The sequence below is a fragment of the Jaculus jaculus genome (assembly GCF_020740685.1).
Source record: "Jaculus jaculus isolate mJacJac1 chromosome Y unlocalized genomic scaffold, mJacJac1.mat.Y.cur SUPER_Y_unloc_3, whole genome shotgun sequence".
Classification (NCBI taxonomy): domain Eukaryota; kingdom Metazoa; phylum Chordata; class Mammalia; order Rodentia; family Dipodidae; genus Jaculus; species Jaculus jaculus.
In genome coordinates, this window is record NW_025423388.1 from 25713 (window position 1) to 50192 (window position 24480).

Genomic DNA, 24480 nt, shown 5'->3' on the forward strand with positions numbered 1-24480 from the left:
TGACACAGCAAAGCCTGATAAAGCCAGCATGGCTTCCCACAGGGGCGGAAATGTGGTGGTTTGATTCAGGTGTCCCCTATAAACTTATGTGTTCTGAATGCTATGTTACCAGATGATAGAGATTTGGGAATTAATGCCTCCAGGAGGGAGTGTATTGTTGGGGGCGGGCTTATGGGCTTTATAGCCAGCGTCCCCCTTGGCTGTGTTTGGCACACTCTCCTGTTGCTATAGTCCACCTTATGTGGGCCAGGGGGGTGATGTCCACCTTCTGCTCATGCCATCTTTTCCCCTGCCATTGTGGACCTATTCCTTGAGCCTTTAAGCCAAAATAAACCTCTTTTTTTTTCCACAAGCCTCTCTTGGTTGGGTGATTTCTACAAGCAATGTGATCCTGACTGCAATAAGCAACATTGAAAAAATTCACCTGTTTCCCAGCCTGATGTCACAGGTCTGAAATCCCAAATTCTTCAGATGTTGAGGCAGGAGGTTTACAAATTTAAGGACAGCCTGGGTCATTTAGTGAAACCTCGTGGTGTTGTTGAATCAGTTGTCCCTCATGAGCTCATGTGATTTTTTAAATTTTTTTTTTTTGTTTTTTTTCAGGTAGGGTCTCACTCTATCCCAGGCCAACTTGGAATTCACTGTGTAGTCTGAGGTTGGCCTCAAACTCAGAGCGATCCTCCTACCTCTGCATCCCACTTACTAGTATTAAAGACATGCACCTCCACACCCAGCTAACTCACGTGATTTTTAATGCTTGATCCCCAGGTGATGCAAATTTGGGAAGTGGAGCCTTGTTGCAGGAGGTGTGTTGCTGGAGGTGGGCTTAGGGGTATTATAGCCAGCTCATCCTTGCTAGAGTTTGACTCACTTGGTTGCTGCTGGTTTCTAACTCTTGTGGCAAAGATGATATCCATCCAGGTTCTGCTCATGCCACACTTTCCTCTGCTATCACGGAGCTTCACCTTGAGACCTTAAGCCAAAAGAAATCTTTTCCACCCCTCTTCTGCTTTTAGTAAGGTGCTTTGTCCTAGCAATGAGATGGTTACTACAGTACCCTATGGCAAAATTTAAGAAGTACATAATAAGGGGGGGGGGGCGATATAACTAAGCAAGAGGGCATTGGCCTAGCATGCACTAGATTCAATTCATACTACCAAGATAAAGTGAGATAAAAAGAGGAGGTAAGAGGGAATGAGGAAATGGAAATAAAATGAAAAATGGAAGGAAAGGGATGGGAGGAGTGAGATAGGAAATCCACCCAGGTGTCCATCACTAGAAGAATGGATAACTAAGATGTGGTATATATACACAATGGAATTCTATACATCAGTAAGAAAAAATGCCACAATGAAATTTGATGAAAAATGGTTGAACCTGAAACAGATCATTCTCAGACAACTTGCCCAATCACACATAGAAAATTGCCACATAGTCTCACTCATCTACAGCACCTAACCTGAGTCTACCCAAGATGCCTTACATACCCAGCAAGCATCTTGAGGACTAGTCAATAGGAGGGGTAGGGAGGGAGGGAAGGGCAACGGAGGGCATGGGGGACACAAATCTAGACCCAAACGGCAATGGTACCATAAAGTTCTACATCCTAAAGGCAGACCAAATGCTTGGACATTCACCAGGCCCTTAGAGGGAACACCTCAACCACAAGGCACTGTAGAGGATATGATGAAGACTTACCTTAATCTTCTACCACCTCTCTCTCTCTCTCTCTCTCTCTCTCTTTCTCTCTCTCTCTCTTCTCTAACTTTTTTATAATAGTTGTCTTTTTCTTCCTTGCCTTAGTGGGCACTGACCTGTGACTCCCAGTACCAGCATATGGCTATCATCCACAATGAGCTTTTGATCAGAGAGACCTACAAGGTTTCCTAAAAGACAGATTTCTGTCAGAGTACTTGATGACCCACCCAAGGTTAGTGGTAAGACCCTATTGCTGAAGACACTGTATGCGGTTGACACCTAAAATGGAATGACATGACTGGAAGCTGGAAGAGAGTCAGTCCCCAGACAGCGCATCTAGTGCCGGAAGGTGCTACATGGGCGACTGGGGGAAAATGAACAATATCTGCCGAAGCAACTAGTGGTCTAACCTACTTAGCAGCAAATAACCTGTAATGATGCTCACACAAGTGCAGAGTGGCACACAGCCATGGTGGGAAACCAACTGCTCTTGATTTGGCTAACTGATCCCCTCAGTGGTATGAGACCCATAGCTGGAGCTGGGAAACAAGTCAGAACCATATCCAAACATAAGCCCACTCTCCAATATCAAGCTCCCATCAATCATGGGCTACAAGAGGGCCTACACATATTAAATTCTCTATTAAAAAAAAAAAAAGTAGGGCTGGAGAGATGGCTTAGCAGTTAAGCGCTTGCCTGTGAAGCCTAAGGACCCCGGTTCGAGGCTTGGTTCCCCAGGTCCCACGTTAGCCAGATGCACAAGGGGGCGCACGCGTCTGGAGTTCGTTTGCAGAGGCTGGAAGCCCTGGCGTGCCCATTCTCTCTCTCTCTCCCTCTATCTGTCTTTCTCTCTATGTCTGTCGCTCTGAAATAAATAAATAAAAAATGAACAACAACAACAAAAAAAAGTAATCCCATTTGTCTGGTGCTAACTTTACTCTCTGGTGGAGAATCTGCTTCTCTATTTCAGATATATGTAGTTCCTAAGGAGAGAACCAGCCCATCATATCTCAAAAGGGCCCTGGCTGAAACTAAGAAAAGTTGGTGAAATAAGCAAGGGTGATGTTTTCATGTGAAACAGATACCAGCACAAAGGGGAAGGAGACCAACACAGAGAAAAATCAACTCCTAACAAATCAGAGAACCAGAGCCTCAGAGGCCCCCAACAACTCAGCACTGAAGCAGACCAAAAATGAACCCAACATGGCTCAGGGAAATTTTGCGGAAGAGGGGGCGGAAAGAATGTAAGAGCCACATGTTGGGTCATGATATGCAGAGACATTTATCATACCAATAACTGTGAGCTAACTCCACAATGCACAACTCATTTACATCAACAAGGAGGGTCCAATCAGGAGTGGGTAGGTCACGGATGAGCCTAATAATGCTACCAACTTGATTGTATTCACTGAGTTCAAAACTAATTAAATAAATAAATAAATAAATAAATAATAATTAAAAAATAAAACAAAAGCCTTGAAAGATAAAGGAAAAATTATAGTGAAATAAATATGCATCCTTATAAAATAGCTTTCACATAAACTGACTTTATAGCAGTGTTAATGAAATCTTAATTAGCCAAATTACAAAGTAAAATGTAATAATATTTATCTTTTACAGTATTTTAATAAAGATTTCAGATATTTCCATTCTTAATTTTCTAGTAAAACTTTTTTCAAGTATCCTCGCTTTCTAATTTGTGTTAAAATTGACAATAAATTTACTCTGCTGTGACCACATCTGTTTAGTCAGCTTTTCCTTGCTAGGGTGAACACCCATCCAGACAGAATTTATGGGGGGAAGGGTTTATTTCATGTTTACAAAAAATCCAAGGGGACACCATCAGTGACAGAAGAAGCTTGCTCCCTTTCATGGCACCAAGCAAAAAGAAACAGCAACAGCAAGGAAGCAAGCAAGAACTGCCATAGCACAAAGTGTTCTCCACACACTTTTGGGCTGGAATTCAGATCCACCCCTAAACACACCTTAGGGCTTGACATTAAGGTCCATCTCCAGTGACATGTCCCCCTCACTTCTCAGCAAGGATCTGCCTGCTAGGGGCTCAAGCAGGATGTTTAATTTAAAAATGTCTGAGGAGCCGGGTGTGGTGGCGCATGCCTTCAATCTCAGCAATCTGGGGGCAGAGGTAGGAGGATCGCCATGAGTTCAAGGCCACCCTGAGACTCCATAGTGAATTCTAGGTCAGCCTGAGCTAGAGTGAGACCCTACCTCAAAAAACAAAAAGCAAGCAAACAAAAAAAGTCTGTGTCTATGGGGTTGGGGCAGCGGCTCACTGGTTAATGGGACTTGCCTACAAAGGCACCCTGGGTTCAATTCCCCAATACACATGCCAAGCCAGAACCAGAAGGTGGCACATATGTCTGGAATGCATTTGTGGGGGTAAGAGGCCCTGACATGGCAATTCTCTCTCTCTCTCTCTCTGTATCTATCTATCTATCTCTCTCCTCACAAATAAGTGAATATAGTGTTCTCTTAAAGTCATGTGTGTATTGTTTCACTTCTGACATGTTGGCACATGTTGCAAAGGTAGCAGTCTTCATCAGCCTCCAAAACTTTCCTTTGCAAGCACATATACATTTTACCTAAACTATATTTGAGCTAAATGTATTGTGATTGCACGTCAACCTCAACGTAAACAAAAAAACCACCCTAAAATAAACCAAATTTGCAATATTAGCACATAAAAAGAATGACATATGCCAGGAGAATTTCAATAATTTTGAATTTGAAGAAATAACTGTAAGTTAAGTCATTTTATGACAAGATTTTGGGCACATACTATAGAATGAATAAAAATCAAAAGCATTAGGATAAGTAAAACAAAAGCCGACAATGAGAGGTCATGTCCTTGTGTTTGGACACAAATATCTTTAAACACTAAGACATCTTCCCAGTCTGTATCCTGGCTTTGAATTCTCACTGTCGAGTACAACCAAAGATCATGGGCCAGAGAGAACGGTTTTCATAAGAGGACTGAAAAGTGGAAAGAGACAAGCACACTGGAGCAAACCTCAGGTCTTCAGGATGACACAGTGATCATTTCTGTTATTTTTGTTTTTTTGTCTTTGTTCCTGCTTTATAAAAACTATGTATACTAGACATTGTTCACCTGACATATAGAGTATTGAACATGCACAGAGCCAAAAGAGGTTTAGGAATATTTTTAAATGTCATGATTATACCTAGAGCTCTGTATGCTAATTAAAATATAATAAATATTGCTTTTTCAGCTAAAATGTTGCAAGTATATTTGGCAAGGATTTCCAGCCCACTGCAACCAAATATCATGAACAAATAACCAACAAAATCCATGGCCCACACAAAGTGAAAGTGGAGACTGCCAGTTTTGCACTCTTCTCTGTGATGGCAAATGGAGACCTTGCCCACTCAACAAAAGGTCCAACACATTTCAGATGCAGCAGTAGAAAAGGGGAATAATTTAAGCTTGTTCCAGGTCAGCCTGGGCAAGAGTGAGACCCTATGTTGAACAAAACAGCCAGGCACGGTGGCACATACCTTTAATCCCAACACTGGTAGGCAGAGGTAGGAGGATCCTCATGAGTTCAAGGCCACACTGAGACGACATAGTGATTTCCAGGTCATCCTGGCCTAGAGTGAGACCCCATCTCAAAAAGCCAAACCAAACCAAACCACACAAACAAACAAATGAACAAACTATATATATTATATATTATATATGCCACTTCCTATGAAAGGAAGTGTTTTAGGAGTAAGATTATCAGTTTCTGAAGGCACCAGGCATGAATTATTTCACATCCAAATTGTCCTGGTGATGCTGTGAGTGTTATGCCTGTAGGTAGTTAAAACATTCTCTTTAAATTTAAAACGAATAAAATGTGGCTGAGTCAAAAGTTGATCAATGTTAGAACCTTGTATTTCGCAGAATCAGGAAAATGTTGCTTTTTCAGGGAGAGTGTGGTTCCATACAGTGAGACTTCCAGTCAACATTCTGGGTTTTGTCGTTGTTTGGTTGGTTGTTTTGTTTGTTTCGTTTTCTGAGGCTGGGCCTCTGTAGCCCAGTCTGGCTGGGAATTTACTATGTAGTTTCAGGCTGGCCTCAAACTCACACAGTGATCCTCCTGCTTCTGACTCCCAGTTGCTGGGATTAAAAGCATGCACTGCCACACTCAACTTCAACATTCTGAACGAACCTTCCCAGTACCAGTGATTATGATGAGGACACCTCTGTGTGAGACACATAAAAGAGCAGTTTGTTAACTGAAAAATATGCTCTTTGTTCACTAGACCTTAAGAGGATTCCATGACTGTTTGGGACTAGATAGGGGCCACAGAAACATGATATATCTCCAATAAATCAATACATCCTTCATGTTGTAATGCCTGTGAGAAGTTCATGGGTGGAGGAGCCAAGTGAGGCTTTATTTCTTAGGACATTCTGTCTCAGACACAATCACACACAATCTCATTTACTTGTCTGTGCAGGAAACATCACAGAAACCGAAACACCCAGCACAGAGCTATTTCTGAGCAAGATTCCACGAAGAGAAACTGATTAGGACACACAAAGGTAGGGCTGAAATGGACTGCTTCATTTACTCAGTTCTTCTGTTACTTGCCTTCATTTGGGGGTACATTTCCTCTATTGAGACTGGTTTAATTGATTTTAGGATGTGGGGTGCCATAATGAGATGGTTATGGTAATGGACAGTGATTAAGATGTTGAAGATGGGGCTGTAGACATAGTTCACTTGGTAGAGTGCTTGCCTAGTATGTACCAAACTCTGGTTTCCACACCCAGCATTGGACAAAACCTCTCCTGTGGATGTACACCTGTAATCCTAGCGTGAGTGAGTTCAGGTCCAGCCTGGAATATTGAGATACTGTGTAACATAAAGAAAGATGAGGGGATGGAGAGATGTCTCAGTGCTTAAGGGCACTTGGATGCAAAGCTTGGTGGCCTGGGTTTGATTTTCCCAGTACCCATGTAAAGCCAGATACATAAAGGTGGAACATGGGCCTGGCATTCCTTTGCAGTGGCATCAGGCCCTGGCACACCCACCTCATTTATGAGCTCCAGCTCTCTCTCTCTCTCTCTGTCTCTCTCACTCTCTCCTTAAAAAAAAAAAGTATTTTTAAAAGATAGATGAAATTGTCCTCTAGTGAAGTCAAGCATAAATGACCATATGATGCAATCTTGTTTTTGAAATCATAATTATTCTACACAAATGAGCCTTTTCTTCAAAGTTAAAATAACCCTGCTGTGTGATAACTTAGGAGTCTGTTTATAAAATTCTAAGTACTGAGAAAATATTGCTACAAATAATGAGAGATGTAGCACAGCTGCTAATGTTGATTATAACTTAGCTCAGTTTGCTATTAGTATATATTAACTGTACAAAATGGCGGGTTTGGGCTGGAGAGATCAGTCACTGTTTGAGACGCTTGCATGCAAAGCCTAATGACACAGGTTTGATTCCTTAGTACGCATGTAAATCCTTGCAAATAGGTACAAACAAATAAATAAAATGCTTTTTTAAAAATAGCTGGGTTTATAATGACATTTTTTCATATGTGTATATAAATGCTTTGATCCAAATAGCCTGCAGGCACAGTTGGAAGATCACAGTGACAGACCTGGGATTGGGGTGCTTTTCAGTAATGATCATGGAAGGCCTCTGTGCTATGGTGTTACTGTGGATTCATTGTAGATCTGACCTGAATAATATTTTCGAAAACTGACATATATGTACATTTGTGTATTTGTTTATTTGTGTGTGTGCATGTGTGCAATGTGCACATACACCAATGGGTGCACCAAGGTCTCCTGCTGCTGTAATGGTATGATCAGAGCCCAGATTTGGAGGCTCGGCTAGCAAACGTCTTTGACATCTGAGCCACCCCCCAAGGCTCCACGCTGCCTCACACCCACAATTTGACCAAGTAGGTGCTGAGCCCTGAGCTAAGCAGAGAGAATGAAAACTGCTTTTCCAGTTCCCATCCTTCTCCAGGGGTGTGACAGGAAATGGGATCTGTTTCTCAACACTTGCAGGACTGGACCGTGTCAAAATTTACCTGTCAGAAATCAGGGGAGAATTCTGAAAATGTAAACTACACTTTTATCCACATTCCTGAGGAAAGAAATTGTAGGTGAGATTAGGTCAAGCACTCCTCCACATTTGAGCACTTGTTTCTCCTCTAACTGACTATGAGTCACCATGGTGACATGACATGTCAGAGCCCATGGTGACATCAGCAGATTGTTGCTTCCCTACAAAGGTTCTAGAACAGACGTGCTTTGGACCAGGCAGGACATGATTAGTGATCCTCAGAACAAGTAGCGCGGATTTAGTGTAGGACTATGAACACTAAGAGCATCAAAAAGAATGACAAATCCATTGGGAAACCAGTGGTTGGTGAACAGCCAGCTAGAGCAGCCCCATCTGAGGCTTCATGTGATCCAAACGGGGACACCAGAGGAGGTTCAGAAGCTCAGAGTGGCCAAGGCAGGAGTCGAGATCCAAACCTCAGAGAGAACCTCCAAACAGAACCAGACCACCATGCAGCCAGTGAGGAAGGCACCTGCAGCCTCCTGGGGCTTCCCTTTCCCAGAAAACTCTGGGCAGTAGTGGAGAATGAGGCCTTCAAGTCTGTGGGCTGGAGTGAGAAAGGAGACACCGTGAAGATTGAGGGAGAACTTTTTGAAGCAGAGGTCCTTCACCGCAGTGGTGCAGATAAAATTTTTGAAATGGACAGCTTAAAGCGTTTCATCTGTGAACTTAATCTTCATGGGTTCAGGAAGATACGCACAAAGAATTCACCAGTGCACTCTGGAAAGAAGAAAATGATGGTAGAGTATATTTGTGTCAAATTTTCTATGAAAGATTATTCTTTGCCTAGAAAAAATTCTTTTTTTTAGATTCCCACTACCAATGCCATGAACAATGGGCTGTAAGCTTTCCATTTTCTGTGTTAATTAATTTATTTATTGACAACTTCTGTACTTACAGACAATAAACCATATTTCCCTCCCCTCCCCCACTTTCCCCTTCACAATTCTGGTCTCCATCATATCACCTCACTCTATCCATTAGTCTTTCGTTTTTTTCTCAATTTTTATTAACATTTTCCATGATTATAAAAGAATATCCCATGGTAATACCCACCCTCCCCCCTCTTGCCCCTTTGAAATTCCATTCTCCATCATATCCCCTCCCCATCTCAATCAGTCTCTCTTTTATTTTGGTGTCATGATCTTTTCCTCCTCTTATGATGGTCTTATGCAGGTAGTGTCAGGCACTGTGAGGTCATGGGTATCCAGGCCATTTTGTGTCTGGAGGAGCACGTTGTAAGGAGTCCTGCCCTTCCTTTGGCTCTTACATTCTTTCCGCCTCCTCTTCCACATTACACCCTGAGCCTTGGAAGGTGTGATCGAGATGTTATCCAGTACTCCAGTCACTTTTTTCCCCCAGCACTATCATACCTTCTGAGTCGTCCCAAGGTCACTGCCATCTGAAAAGAGAAGATTCTCTACCAAAACTGAGAGTAGCATTAATATAAGGGTATGAATATTAAGATAAGTCCTTACTGGGCAGTTTGATAAATCTTTTCATTTTCAAGGATAACTGAAACTATTCACTGACTGGTAACTGTATAGAGTACAAAGTAGAATGTTTGATATTAAAATGTGTGCCATCCCCTTAGATAGGTGCAGGCTAGGAGGACTCTTGAGGCCAGGTCATGGCCTACATATGGTTCACAACCTTCAGCTGTGAGCATTTTGTTTCTAGTGAGGCCATGCTGAAGGGCAACAGGACCATTGAAAGCAATGGAAATGATTTTCTCCATCACATAATCAGCTGAGTACGATGAGACAGTGTGACAGTCATGCATGCTTTACCTCAGAATGACTAAAAGCTTCCTTTTCCTTTCAGATCTTTCAAAATGCAAACTTTCAGAGGGATAACCCAAGGCTGCTCGAGAACATCTGGAGGAGAGGATGTCAACGCAGCCCTGCTCAGGAAGAGCCATGCTGCAAGAGAAGGAAGCTCGTCTGCCCCCAACGCTCTCCACACCTTCAGAAGAAGAAGCAGGAAAAGACCATTTCCCTGAAGGAAGCCCCCAAGAAACAGGCACCCCAAGGCCAGGGCACCTTCCTTCCAGCTGGTGTCACTGGACGCCCCCTAGCACTATGCCCTCCTGAGGAGCACAGCGTCCCATGTGGAGAATGCTCCCCTGAGGATGGCAACATGGTGTCTCTGGCTGGTGACAGAATGGAAGGGTCTGGGCAGGTGAGCACCAGACCCTCATGGTACCCTGATTGGGGTTCAGTGATATCTTTCTACAACAAGTGTTCCTCCATGCTGAAGGCTGTCTTGGCAGCCATTTCCTTAAGTGATCTGTCTGTTGGGGAGAGAGAGCAGGGCTCCACCAGTGAGTCCTCTGCTGAGGAAGAGCAGGAGGGCTTCCGTCAAAATAAGTGTGTGATCTGTGTGCTATACAAGGACAGTTCTCGTTCATGAGCTCACCGGCCATGTAACACTGCAAAAAGTCCTTGTTCACTAAATACAACCTAGTGTATTCCTATAAAGAAGCACAAACCCCATGGTATTAAATAAAGAATCTCAACTTTTGATTTAGGCTGCTCATTACATCTTGACCCTTTAGTTTCATGCCTTTTTCAGCAGCTTGGGTTTTGGGGAAATGCCATCTCCTCACTGACAGTAAATCAGAATCATCCAGATGGTTTTCTCTGGCATAAACTAAGACACCCTGTGTAACAACAGAGACATTTATTTGTTAACTACTGCAAACCAAGAGAGCACTGGATGGATTTTCACACATTTGATCTTCTCAGAGAACACTGGGGACCTACCAAACAATATTGGGAGAATCTTGGTTTTGGCAATATAGGTCTCCATGCACAAAGTCTAGTCCATGTCCTTAGGGAACCCACGAAAGCAGTGGTCAGACCCAGCAATGCTACTAATGGTCATAGGTACATATCAGATGTGCAGCAGCTGCAGCCAGGCAGCAACAGACAACAGCATGTCTAAATTATCAGAACATAACCATGTTAGGAAAGTGTAAGAGAAAAGCCAAAAAAAAACCTGGAGTTGATCTCTACAGATTGTTTGTTATTAGAGAAAACGGTGAGGGACAGCAGCATTCCCTTGGGATGGAGGATGGAGCACTGAGCCAGGCTAGGGTGCAAGTTTATAAGGAGGATCCTGAGAAAAACTGACTATAACAGGTGCAGTTGATTAGAAAATTGTCGCTGTTTGTGTCCTAGTTCAGAATAGGCTTCTTCAGTCAGGAATGTCTAAGGAGGATACTCAGATGGTCACTGGTCCTTCAAGGCCCTCTAGGCTAAGGGAGTACATGAGTCAGCGAAAGATGCCAAATGTAATGAGGGAAAGTGCCTCTCTTGCCTTCTTGATTGTGCAGAAGCTCTAAGGATAATTACTAACTCTTTAGTTCCCTTTAGTTTTTATGGAAGGCTATTGACCCTTCAGACAGGCTGGTGACTTTTCTTATAATGATAGTGGATGGGGCAGGCCAGGAAAGCCAGGTTGGGTGACCAACTCAAGAGGACAGTAGTCTATGTGCCCAGAGTCCATGTGCTTGTCTTAGGCTCTTCCATTTGCACACACCCAAGCACACACACAGGTCCATGCCCTGGGCAGAGACAGCACTGCCACAAGCTCTCAGATTATCTTCAGAAAACGAGGTCCAGAACGGAGAAGCTAACTACCCCAGGCTTTGGAGTACAACTTAGCAACCCTACACAGGACTTCTGGTGGCCCATCTAACTAAAAACGATTTGAAAAACTGTAACACACACCTGACCATTAGCTCACAGTTAAGTAGAGCCATCACCTAGCCAGAGGAACAACATTCTGGTGGCTCCTCTCTAAGTTTTCTTCACTATATGTGATACAGCCTGACAGAACGGCTGTCACCATTAGGCCACATTTTTCCCTCCTTTGCAGGTCTCCTTCTGGTTAAAGGAAGTGGCTGACATTTCAAAGGACAATGGTCATGTCATGCCCTGAGGAGAGCCTTTCCCCAGCAAAATATCTGCCTTGAGCAAGGCATTATTAACACCATACACTTATGAGGGCTGGAGAGATGGGTTAGAGGTTAAGGCATTTGCCATCAAAGCCAAAGGACCTCCGTTTTATTCCCCAGGACCAACGTAAGCCAGATGCACAAGGGACACATGTGTTTTGAGTTCGTTTACAGTGTCTGGAGGCCTTAGCATGTCCATTCTCTCTCTCTCTCTCTCTCTGCCTCTCTCTCACAAATAAACAATAAAGTTGTTTATTTTTCTTTTAAAAAGATCATACACTATCATGGAGCACACTAGCTCATACTAACTTGTTCAGTGCTCTCAGGAACTGATAACTTTGAGCTGTGTTTCTGTTAAGCCTAATTGTATTTTTCCCTAATCATGAGGTGGAGAAACACCTTACAAAAGTGTTTTTTCTTTTTCTTTCTTCCTTCCTTCCTTCCTTCCTTCCTTTCTTTCTTTCTTTCTTTCTTTCTTTCTTTCTTTCTTTCTTTCTTTCTTTCTTTCTTTCCTTCTTTCTTTCTTTCTCTTTCTTTTTTCTATCAGGCACCCTCCATGCTAGAACTTGCGCTCACACATCTCTCTTAGACTATCTTACCCTATGAATTGATTGTACCACTTGCAATGCTAAAGCCAGGAGGTCCCCAGGCACAAAGTGGGAAGAGTTATGGCAAAGATGCTGCCAAGCTCCAACCAGAATGAATCCCAGCACAGCATGATGCAGGCACGCCGGGCTGCAGCGAGTTGTAAGGCAGGAAAGTGATGACCTGTATAGAAATGGTTGGAGCTTACTCTTGAGCTGCAGTGGCAGGAGGGCCTTTGGAGTGGGACTGAATAATGCTGGCGATTTTTAGCTAACGTCCTCTGCAGATCTTCATTCTCCCTACAATAAACCTCATAATTCATATTTCTCTAAAGAAATATTCCCTAAATTTATGCAAAGCAATGCATATTGTACAAGAGTGCTATAGACTGTGTGCTGTGGTGATCTGCACTTATTACAGGAAAATCCTCTATGCTGAGTGGTGGGGTGACCAGCAGTGACTGCAGGACCAAAGCAATGTGAACTGCAGGGAATACTGTAAAGCAGGGAATGTGTGAAGTGGACTGCCGCGGACTGACTCTCGGGGAGATCAGGACCAAGGGAGAACAAGGGCGAAGGCTCAAGGAGAACTCGGGATTCGGCGAGGAAATGACAGACAGACACACTCTAGGTAGAATATGCTGCTGCAATTTACTGAAGGTTTCATGAAGGTTTTATACAGATTGAACAGGGAAACTTAGCAAGCCAACAAGTGATCTCAGAAATCATTAATCTAAACAATCTTAAGTATTGTTCTATTGTAAGCATACATGTAATGTTGATCAGGCAGGAACTGTACCCATTTTTTAAGAAGGACGCCTTGCATCATTGACCACAGCTTTACATGAATAGAAGCTTGGGGTAAGGGGTGTAAGATGAACAATAGGTTATTTATTTTTTATAAACCGAGCAGAGAGCCATCTCTTTCCACTTATAAGATTATTTATATAATCCTCATATTCATTATAAAAGTGTTTCTATCCAAAAGACCACCAATATTTTAAGGCTGGTTTAATGTTTTCCAGGAATTCTTTTCTTTCTTGTCTAGAGTATAAGCACCAAGGCTTACATGTCTTTGCTAAGCATTTCATAAATGGAAGAGAATGCCATAGCCTCCTTTTGCCTTTATAATTTATTCATCTATTACCGAATTTATCATATCCTCCCTCATAGGGGAGTGGATCTAGGTAGTTCCCAGCTCTGGGAGTCTACTATCAGCCCTTGATCAAGTACTGAACATACCCCCAGGAAGTTTCCTGGTGGGAATGCCTAAGTTTTACAACTCCTTATCTGTAGAACTGTCATGCTTTTAATGAACATTACCGATTAACATTTCTACTTTCACTTTTTCAGGATCAGTATTGTTCTAAAACATCATAAGCTGTTTCTACTCTACACCATCTAAAAACTGTATTAGAGTTAATTTTTTATTCCTAGTAGAGTTATACATTTCCTCCATTGCCCTAATCATAGGAGGGGCGCATTCAATACTCAAATTGTTACTTTGATTGTGTGCATGATTACTAATAAGTGTTGAATTAGCTGTTCTTAGACAAACACCAGAAGAAAGCAGGAAAGAAACAGAGCGCAGAAAACAGCACATTGGTGTCAGCAATTAGGTCGTCGTGACTTCATGGGCAGCAGGAACCTTTACAGTAACCGACTGCCAAGGGGTCACCGGGGGCATCCCTCCGAGGAGTGCTGGCCCTCTGTCCTCAGCTCTCATCCAGTACAGAAGCATCTCTGCTTGCTACACAGGCGAGGTCGCCGTGGACGTACCAGTGGACAATGTTGACTGTGGGATAGGGTGCCCTGCCGTGAGTGCAGGAGGCTGCTGTGGTTTGTAGTGTGTATTGACTGGCTGTGGGGGAGAGAGCATGATTACTGTGGAATGTGGTAGAAGTGAAAACGAGGGAGCGTGGTGTGAGGTGAGTTGGTGAGCAGTGTGTAGGAAGATGACCTTGTAGATTGCGAGGATTAAAAAGCAGTGAGTGATTGAAAGGTTTTCTATAGCCTCTGGGGTAGGGTGACCTACAGAATATGTGAAAAGGGCAGAATAGGCTGTGGAGAATAAGGGGTAACAGTGAAATTGGAAGGAGTGTGCTGCACAAAGTGTGATGGGGTGAGCAACAGTGAATGTGCCAGGAGATAAATGTACAATGTGAGGAGTAATAAATACTGATGTGTGCGGGAGGAGGCTCCCACATACTGTGAGGTGGCATGACAAGCAGTGATTGAAGTATAAGGGTAGTGTAGAGTATGAGGTTATGTTATGTGTTTCACTGTGGGAAAAGTGTGGTGTGTGGGAACTTGTCCTGAATGTCACCTGAGGATGTTGTAGTCAGTAGACATCAATGAAAAGCAGTGAATATGGAAGGAGGATGTTGAATGATTGTGGTGTAAAAACAGTGAATATGGAAGGAGGATGTTGAATGATTGTGGTGTGTTATAAGCAGGAGTGAATATGGGAGTGGATGATGCTAAAAAATGAAAACTGGGCTGGAGTGATGGCTTAGCGGTTAAGGAATTTGCCTGCAAAACACAAGGACCCAGGTTCAATTCCCAGGACCCACATAATCCAGATGCACAAAGTGGCACATGCTTCTGAAGTTCGATTACAATGGCTGGAGCCCCTACTGCCCCCATTTTCTCCCTCCTTCCCTTCCTCCCTCCCTCTCTCCCACCCTCCCTCTCTCTCTCTCTCTCTCTCTCTCTCTCTCTCTCTGTCTGCCTTTTTCTCTGTCTCAAATAAAGAAAATATTTTTTTTTTCAAAACATGCAAACTGCTGAATATAAGGGAGTGTGCTATAGATTGTAAGGTATTTGAAGCCATGGTAAAAAGTGAAATTTCGTGAGTATGGGAGAAGGATAATGGAGTCTGTGGGTTGGGGTGACATACATTGAAAGTAGGAGCATGGTGATATGTCTTGGAGGGTAATGAAAATAGTTATTGTAGAGTGAGTGCTGCACATCATGGGATGGGGTGACCAGTAAAGGATGCAAAAGTAGAGCGTTGTATATAGTATGGAATAATTAAATCACAGAATTTTGAGGAACTGTGTTGCTGACTGTTGGGTGGGCTAATTACCAGCCATTAAGGTTCTGTATGCTGTGGTGAATAATTAAAAACAGTGAATGTGCAAAGAAGGTAGGCACAGGAGACTGTGTGGTATGGTGACTAACAGTGAGTATTGCAGAATTCTGTACACTGTGTAGGCAATATATAAGGATGGCCATGCAGCCTGTGGGGGTTAATAAAAAGCAGGGAGTGTGGGATCAGGACCCTGTAGACTGTTGGATGAGGATACCAGCAATGAATATCAGAAGTCATTGTAGTAGAATATAGATCAGTGAATGTAGGAGGAACATTCTGTAATCTTTGTGGTTAGTGTCCATCAGTGAATAACACAGGGTGGTGCTGCAGTCTCTCAGGTAGAGATAAGGGCAGTGAATGTGGGAGAAAAGTGTTGTGGTCTGCGGGTGATGGGAGCAGCTGTGAATGCAGGAAGAGTTTGCTGTATCTGTGCAGTGGGGTGAACAGCAGCAAGAATGGGGACGCGATGCTATAGCATGTGTGTGGAAACAAAATTTGGGAGTTATGTAGGACAAAGCTTTAGAGGATGAGTCCAGTGTGTCAGCAGTTAAGGATGGGAAGAGGGCCCTGTGGAGTTAAGAGACCAGGAGTTACTGGAGGAGGAGAGTGCTGTAAACTATGTGGTATATTGCAGGGCACAGAAGTGAATGTAACAGGAGGGTCCCATAGACTGAAGGCTGTAATATATGTAGAGAAAGTAACAGATGGAGGCCTTGGTGGACCAACGGTAGTAATAATCCGGTTGTAATACTAGCAAGTTAGGAAGGAGAGAGCAGTAGACCATGGAGAGGAGTGCTTCAGTGAATGGAGGAGGAGGAGATTGCAGATGGAAGGCTGTGGTAGATGGAGAGAGTGTAATGGATGGAAGGGAAGGCACAGGGACTACTGGGTTCCTGGAGAGAGGGGAAGACACACAGTCTGTGGGGGTCCAGGAGAGAGGGGAAGACCCGCGGGCCTGGGTTGGGGTGTGCTTCAGAGATAGAGGAAGCACAAGGTCCCTATGGGCAGGGTCAGAAGGAGAGTAGAAGATAAGCAGGCAAGCCTGTGGGGATCCAGGAGGTGGCTGAAGGTGCAAGGGCTCTGGTTGGGGTGTGTCCCAGACAGAGGAAGGCACAGGGATGGTGGAGGTCCTGGAGAGAGGGCCAGGCAGGCAGGACCAGGTTGTTTTGGGCCCGAGGGCATTCCCCTTTCTCAAGGAGCCCTGACTACTGCGTGCTTTCCCCCCACCCCCACAGTCCACGCGCCTTCCCCTCTCTCCTGGACCCCTCTCTTTCCTTTCTCTCCCCCGATCCCTGCAGTGCATGTGCCTCCGCCTCTCTCCTGGGCCCCGCCAAAATGCTGGCCTTCCTTTCTCTCCCTGACACCAGCGGTGCATGCCCCTACCTTTCTCTCCCTGACCCCCTCACTATGAGCGCTTTCCCCTCTCTCCAGACCCCCACAGTCTATGTGTATTCCCCTCTCTCCAGGACCCCAGTAGTATGTGGGCGCTTTCCCCTCTCTCCTGTACCCCCGGAGTACACGTGCCTTCCTTTTTCTCTGGGAACCCCATAGTACACTAGCCTTCCCCTCTGTCACTGACCCCCAATATGCACACCTCCCTGTCTCTCCCAGAGCCCAGTAGTACATGAGACTTCCTCTCACTCAGGGATGCAGTGCGCCTTCCCCTCTCTACTGGAACCCCCCCCCCCCCACAGTAAACGTGACTTCCCCTCTCTCCAGGCCCAGCAGTCCACACACCTTCCCCTCTTTCTACACCCCTGAAGACCATGTGCCTTACCCCTCTCCCAGATGGCCTCACACTGCGTGGCTTCTCCTCACTCCTGGACCGCTGTCTAATGGGGCACTGGAGCCTTCCCCTCTCTCCTAGAACTGACAGAAAGCAGAGATGTTACAGGAAGTGGAGGTGTGGCTATCACACCTCAAGACCAGTGACCCATTTTCTACAAGACTTCACTTCTTAAAAGTATGTAATTTTCCCAAGCTGCACCACCTGCTGGGATCAAATGTTCAATCACATGAGATTATTGGGGAACATTTCAGTCAAGCTCCAAAACCATATAATGACTACAGTCAGGTTTCTAACTTCTTAATGCCACTCTTGGGGACTAAACTCCAACATATGTTTTGGAGAGGATATGTCTTGTTCAAACAATAGCAATAACTTTTACCATCTCTGTAGTTGCCTCCCAAGTTATAAACCTCTTGCTACTCTTGAACACTGAAAGCATCCAAAATAGAGTTAGTTAACCTCCCTTTTCTCTGAGTGGTGAATAGAGATACAGTCTTTATGATTCTTGCTTAGTTACATTGCCATCTTCCAACTCACTCAATCTCAAAATATTGAAGTCACCCTCTATTTCTTCTTCAACTTCTCATTCGATCTTTGTTGAGTTCTGTTGCTTCTATTTTAGAAATGTCTGAACATGTGATCTTTCATTAATTCCAAATGGCAGGCTCTTGGTCAAGGGTCTTGTCTTCTCTGATCTAGATTATGTCTGATTGATGGTCCTTCCTCTGGCTTCCTTCACACTCTACACTATTATACAAACAATCCCTACAGTTATCCCAAGCAACATATTTTTCCCTCTTTTGCCATGAGTTCCATATTGATCATGGTCTAGCCTTATCACATAACACATCATTTCATCTCTGTGGTGAACCATTTATCTTGGTTCAGGCTCATGGGTTTTGATCTCTGAAATGACTTTTCTCCTCTTTTTCTTATGAAGTCTGAAGTAGTTTTGTATGGCTAGCCTAGTAAATTATATTAATATGAAAGAATCACAGCTTATTTTTCAGTTACTTTGGGTGGCTGCGGCTTGTTTCTCTGCACTGCATCTCACAATGATGAAATCCAGGAACCTAAGGTCTTCTCTAGAGGAGACATTCTCTTACATCTTGAAGAGTTGACAGCATGTTGGAAAAACAAGCTATGCTCTTTCTTGTTGGTGACTGTCAATTCCTTAGAGCCTTCTTTAAGTACACACTTTCATGGGGTGCGTGTGTGTGTGTGTTTTCATTGGGAAACTTTTTCCCTGAAGAGATTACACACGTGTCAACTTACCCCAGATAGAACAGAAACAACAGATCAAAGAATAATTGCTCCAAAACCAGTTTTGTTAAGCCAACGAATTTATTGATGTTACTTGTAAAGAAGGGTGAGAGTTCCTTACAGAAGCATGGGCTTAAATTGACAAGCACAGAAAGGTCACCAATGCTGTTTAAGGAATCCAGGCATGGTTGTCATTGGATTCTTAGCATCAGGCTGTCTCCCACAGCTCTTACCAAGTAGCATCCTGGGCTGTGCTTTTATCTAACAGTTTGGGAAAGGAGTTGACTCTCTGCTGATTTGGTTATGGGTCAGAACTTCTTTGTTGGCTTTTTGAAAGGTGCTCACAGTTCTGTATTATCTAGAAAATCAGAATTTGCTTCCCCTGCATGTGTACGTTAAGAGAGTAAGAATGTCTGCAAGGCCAGGGGTGGTGGCACACACTTTTAATCCAAGAATTTGGGAGGTAGAGGTAGGAGGATCACCATGAGTTCAAGGCCACCCTCACATTACATAGTGAATTCCAGGTCAGACTGGGCTAGAGTGAAACCCTACCTTGTGGAAAAAAAAAATGTCTTCAGAAGACGGTGGAGAGGTTACAGTCCTGTATAAGTTAATTGTCCATATGCTAATCCAACAATGTGGTCATCTTCTACAAATCCAGGCCACACACACAGTAAGGACTGTCAAGAGGCAGAATACTTGTGGACACCCAATCATCCTTGTGTGACCACATCAGAGAAAATCACAGTGCCTTCATCTACTTCCATATAACTAGTCTGGATTCCCTTCCATTAGCATGTAAGCTAAACACTCTGTATTAGCTGTCTTCCTGTGACAAAAACAAAATACCTAAGCTAATTGATAATTGACTCATAAAGAGAACAGAAGAGAAAAGGTATCACTTGGCTCATACTTTTTTGTTGTTGCTTTTTCAAGGTAGGGTCTCACTCAAACCCAGACTGGCTTTGATCTCACTATGTAGTCTCAGGTTGGCCTAGAACTCATGGCAATCCTCCTACTTCTGCCTACTGAGTGCTGGGATGAAAGGCATTCACCACCACACCCAGCTTTCATACTTTTTTTAATAGAAAAGTTTTTGTTAACAATATTCACATAGGCACAGAATATGTATATATATTTAAATTTTTTGTTTATTTATTTATTTGAAAGTGGCAGACTGGGAGAGAAAGAGGCAGATAGAGAGAATGGGCACTCCAGGGCCTCCAGCCACTGCAAACGAACCCCAGACACGTGAGCCCCTTGTGCATCTGGCTAACGTGGGTCCTGGGGAATCGAGCCTAGAACCAGGGTTCTCAGGCTTCACAGGCAAGCACTTAACCACTAAGCCATCTACTCAGCCCACATAATATATTTTGATCACAATCGCCTTTCATTACTTTTTGTGTCTCACTACCATCCCTTTCTCCCTGAACCTCTTCTTTCAAACTAGTCTGGTTTTCATTTCTATTTTTTCCTTCCCTTTTTAAACTTTGTATTGAACACTTCCATACAGTATACCATACCGTACATGATATGCAATGATCATAATTTCTCCCACTGACCTCCTTTTTCCACCTTCCACATCCCCCTTCCACTGAATCCACTTTTCTTTCCAACTCTTTCCCTTCCACTTTAATGCCATCATTTTTTTCCCTCCTATTATGCAGGTCTGTGTAAGTCGCATCAACCGCTGTGAAGTCATCAATGCCATGCCCCTTTGTGTCTGGGGGATAGTGTTACAAGCCCTCCACCCCTTCCTTTGGCCTTTATATTTTTTTATTATTAATTATGGACATACTTAATATGGAAACATCGTGTGCTGGTACAATACTTTCGCTCATCCCAGCTGCCATTTTGAAGGGGGCCCTCCTCATTGGGGTTGCAGGTTCTTGACATTTTTAAATTATTTATTTATTTATTTCAGAGAGAGGGAAAGAGGCAGATAAAGAGAGAGTGAGGGAGAGAGAATGGGCACACCCAGGCATCTAGCCACTGCAAATGAGCTCCAGACATATGTGCCCCCTTGTGCATCTGGCTTACATGGGTACTGGGGAATCTAACCTGAGTCTTCAGGCTTCAAAGGAAGCACCTTAACTGATAAGCCATCTCTCCAGCCTGATGTTCACTTTTTTTTTTTCATCACCATAAGTCATTCATGAGTAAATGATGATGGCTAAATGCTGTGTAGGTAATGACAGCCAGTGCAAGGCCTTGAATGTGATGGTTACTTCCTGTCTGCAAGGCAGAATACCACTCTTACTTATCCTTTGGCTGTTGAATTCTTTCCACTCTTTTGCGATGTTTGCTGACACTTAGATGGGGTGACAGAGAACAGCATTAATCTATGGGCAGCAACATAAGTATTTAGGGGAAATTTTGATAGACACAGCATGTCCATATGTTTTATATTTTTAGTTTGTGCATTTATACAACCTAGCACTCAGACCCTCTGGTTTGTTCTCACTTGGTTTTGCTTTGCTTTTATTTCTTTAATTGAAAGAGAGAGAAAGAGTGAGAAAGAGGCAGAGAGAGAGAGAGATCATGTATGTGGGTTCTGGAGATGTGAGCTTGGGTCCTTTGGCTTTGCAAGCAAGTGTCTTAACAGCTATGCCATCGTTCCAGTCCTGCTTTTATTTTAAGTGCTTTGTTAGCTTGTAGTTTTTCATATGCCTGTCTGTGCAACCATAATCAATGCCTCTTTGAAGATTCTCTATCTTTCCTCAAATCATACACCACACTTTGAAATACTGACTACTTTAAGTGTCTTTCTTAAGCAAACTCAATATGAAATAAAACTGAAGAAAATAATAAAGAAGTTACGTGCAAAAAGCCCCACGGAGTTTGAAGCTGTTCTTGTCTTCATAAGAAGAAGAAGACAAATTGAAAATCAAAGCAGATTCACAATATTTGATGTTTGATGACCATGTTGATGTCTGTTCCCCAAACCTTCCCTCTTTAGGAAGCTCATTGCAACACACACCATTGGCAGCAAAACAATCATAAAACTAATCTAGAGAGAAATAAGTAGGGGTTAAACTGAAAGTTAACTGAACAAGGTATTTTTTTCATTTTTAAATTTGTTATTATTTATTGATTTTTTTAATAAAAATTTTTACTCTCAGGCCCTCTCACCCCTGCTCCAATTCTGCTGAGGTTCTTCTTCAGTGGGGCTATTGGTATTCATTGTGGGGTCCCAGAGGCCTCAGTCAGTCTCTACATGGTGGGGTGGGGCATGATACCCAGGCTATAGCCACCCCTCTCGAGGTTCTCACAAGCTTTCCAGGTCCTCTTTTGAAATGCTCCCTGAGCCTAGGCATGCAAGACAGCGAGCTGATTTAGTGTTGAGTTCTTTGTAGATCTCTTTTATGATGAGGTTTGAGTGACCCCAGTGTCGGTCGCCCTTTCCCTGGAACTGGTTTTCAGGCTAGCCATGAGAGTAGTGACCACTTACCCTGTAATTACTTCTGGACTGGGGGAGATGAGGTGGAGGTGACCTCATCTCCTGGTACAGAGTCTCCACTCTCTTCCTGATGTATTGTTGTATCCTTGTTCTGTTCTCTTTCATCTGTAACATAGAAAAGATTCTTCAACCAAAGGTGAGGATAGTTTGAATAAAAGGAGATAAGCCTAGTTATTAGAGAGATAAATTGATGTGTATATCCACTCTTCTTAGTTAAAGAACAGTGAGAGTTCACTTTGGACCTTGTTGGATTCCTGTCCAGGGGAATGTGGCTTACTTCCCAGAGCCAAGGATGAGTTCCCTCCATCTGAATGTGTCTTATGTCAAGCCATGAGTAGTTGGTTGCCTACATCAGCTGTGTGCCACGATTGCACAAGTGTGTGCTTTTTGTTTGGCTGGTTGCTTCTTAACAGGTGAGATATCCTGTTAATTCAATCTGCAAAAAAGGCAACTCTTAAGAGCTGGTGTTTATAATTGCTCTTTAGTTATTCCAGTAGTTTACATAGGAAGAAATACTATAAAATGTCAAGTTGGCTGTAAAGGTTCCCCTCCCAGCAGCTATTCTACCTTAGGGCTTGTTTACACAATACACTTCAGAAATTTATATACATTCCTGACAATGGACCCCTTTATATGTTGGGTATGACGACTCTGCATCTGACTGAAATTCCCAGACTGCACCTGGAATGGTTTCATGAAGTGATGAAGCTCCCATGTGTGTTTCCTACAGGGAATCAATGTGACACAGCCTAATGGGCCATTTCTGACCATGCTCAGTGCCTTGGGTTATGGCAAAACTTAGAAATAACAAATGGAGAACACATTATAACACATAACACATAATAGCAACATAGCTTATTTCTAATAGAGTACTATTCTCTATTATCTCATAAACATTGTCGAATTTCATTAATGTCTAAGTAATTGCTTTTTGAATTTTGTCAAGCCTCCCAGGGACTAAACCTACTAGAGTGTGACACCTCCTGTGGTTTTAGAAAGCAAATCCAGGGCTTCTTGCATGATGAGCAAGCAGTTTACCCATTGAGGTCCATGCCATGCCTTAAAATATTTATTATTCACGTTAGTCTATTCTATGAGATGTACTCTCCCAGGAGGTTTGTTAATCAATAATGAGAAATCTTTTCTTCTCACCTCATATCCAGTCACCACGAAGTGCATTTATATTAGAGCTGGAATGGCGATTTTCTTCACAATACTTTTATAAGGGAAGAGTGCATTTTGTTCTGGGTTACTGTAGATAATTCTCCATGGTCTGCTCATGTGGAATCCAGAGAAAGAGTGGGCCTTGCTAACATAGCTAACTAATTCTGTTAACTGCACAAATGTATGTATATATGTACATATATGGCATATATTTTATATGACATATGTATTTTGTATTCATCACAGTTCTATACAGAATACAATGAATTATTAAAAGAGGAATCAGGCTAGAGAGATGGCTTAGCAGTTATGGTGCTTGCCTAAGAAGCCTAAGGATCTGGGTTCAATTCCCCAGTGCCCAACTAAAGCCAGGTGCACAAAGTGGTGAATGCATCTGGCAGAGTTCATTCTCTCTCTCTCTCTCTCTCTCTCTCTCTCTCTCTCTCTCTTTCTCTCTCTCTCTCTTCCTTGTTCTCTCACCTTCAAAAAATAAATAAAATTTTTTTAAAAGTGTAAAGGAATTTATTGGATTAGCTTATGACATCCATGCCTTTATATACACGTATATATAAACACATGTATATACCCACATGCACACTTTGACATACAACTCAAGAAATGTATGAAAGATGCCATTTATTTTGTTTTGTTTTTTTGAGATAAGGTCTCACTCTGGCCCAGGCTGACCTGGAATTTACTATGTAGTCTCAGGCTGGCCTTGAACTCTCACCAGTCTTCTTACCTCTGGCTTCCAAGTACTGGCATTAATGGCATGAACTACCACCACCAGCTCAATTTCAAAGGGAAGAAGCTGATGAAATTGGGCTTGATGATTCTACACAATATTTAGGTCACTAACCTAATTGTGTCACCAGACCATTTAACATTTTTCTGCTTTTAAATTTGATAAGGTCTCACTCTAGCCCAGGCTGAACTGGAACATACTCTGTAGTCCAGGCTGGCCTGAAACTCAAGGGCATCCTCCTGCCTCAACCTCCTTAGTGCTAGGATTATAGGTATGAAACCCCTGATCAGCTAGCATTTTCTTTCCTTGATTATACTTTTCCTTGAATAAATAAAGAAATAAACCCTCTTGTTAGCAAGTAGCTGAAAGACTGATAATTATTCTGTTTGTATTTTGTGGCAAATATCACTACAACCTGGATTAAAAATATGATTCATGACTTAATTCCAATGCTGACAGGATGACTCATTTTACCAAATTCTGATATGATATAATGCTTTGAAAGACCCCATCATAATTGGATAAAACCATTACAACCAGGGGTTGAGAAAGGTAATGGTCCCTGAAATCTCAGATAGTCCCTCCACATTATTCCACTGAAACACTTATACA

At 43.0% G+C, this 24480-nt stretch overlaps 1 long non-coding RNA gene across 1 annotated transcript; it reads left to right on the forward strand.

Annotated features, from left to right (window-relative positions):
- Positions 1 to 374: 374 nt before the first annotated feature.
- LOC123457218 lies at positions 375 to 9980 on the forward strand. Its single transcript, XR_006634946.1, has 3 exons — positions 375 to 448; positions 6184 to 6268; positions 9633 to 9980. It is a non-coding gene; the product is annotated as an uncharacterized LOC123457218 (long non-coding RNA).
- Positions 9981 to 24480: the final 14500 nt, after the last annotated feature.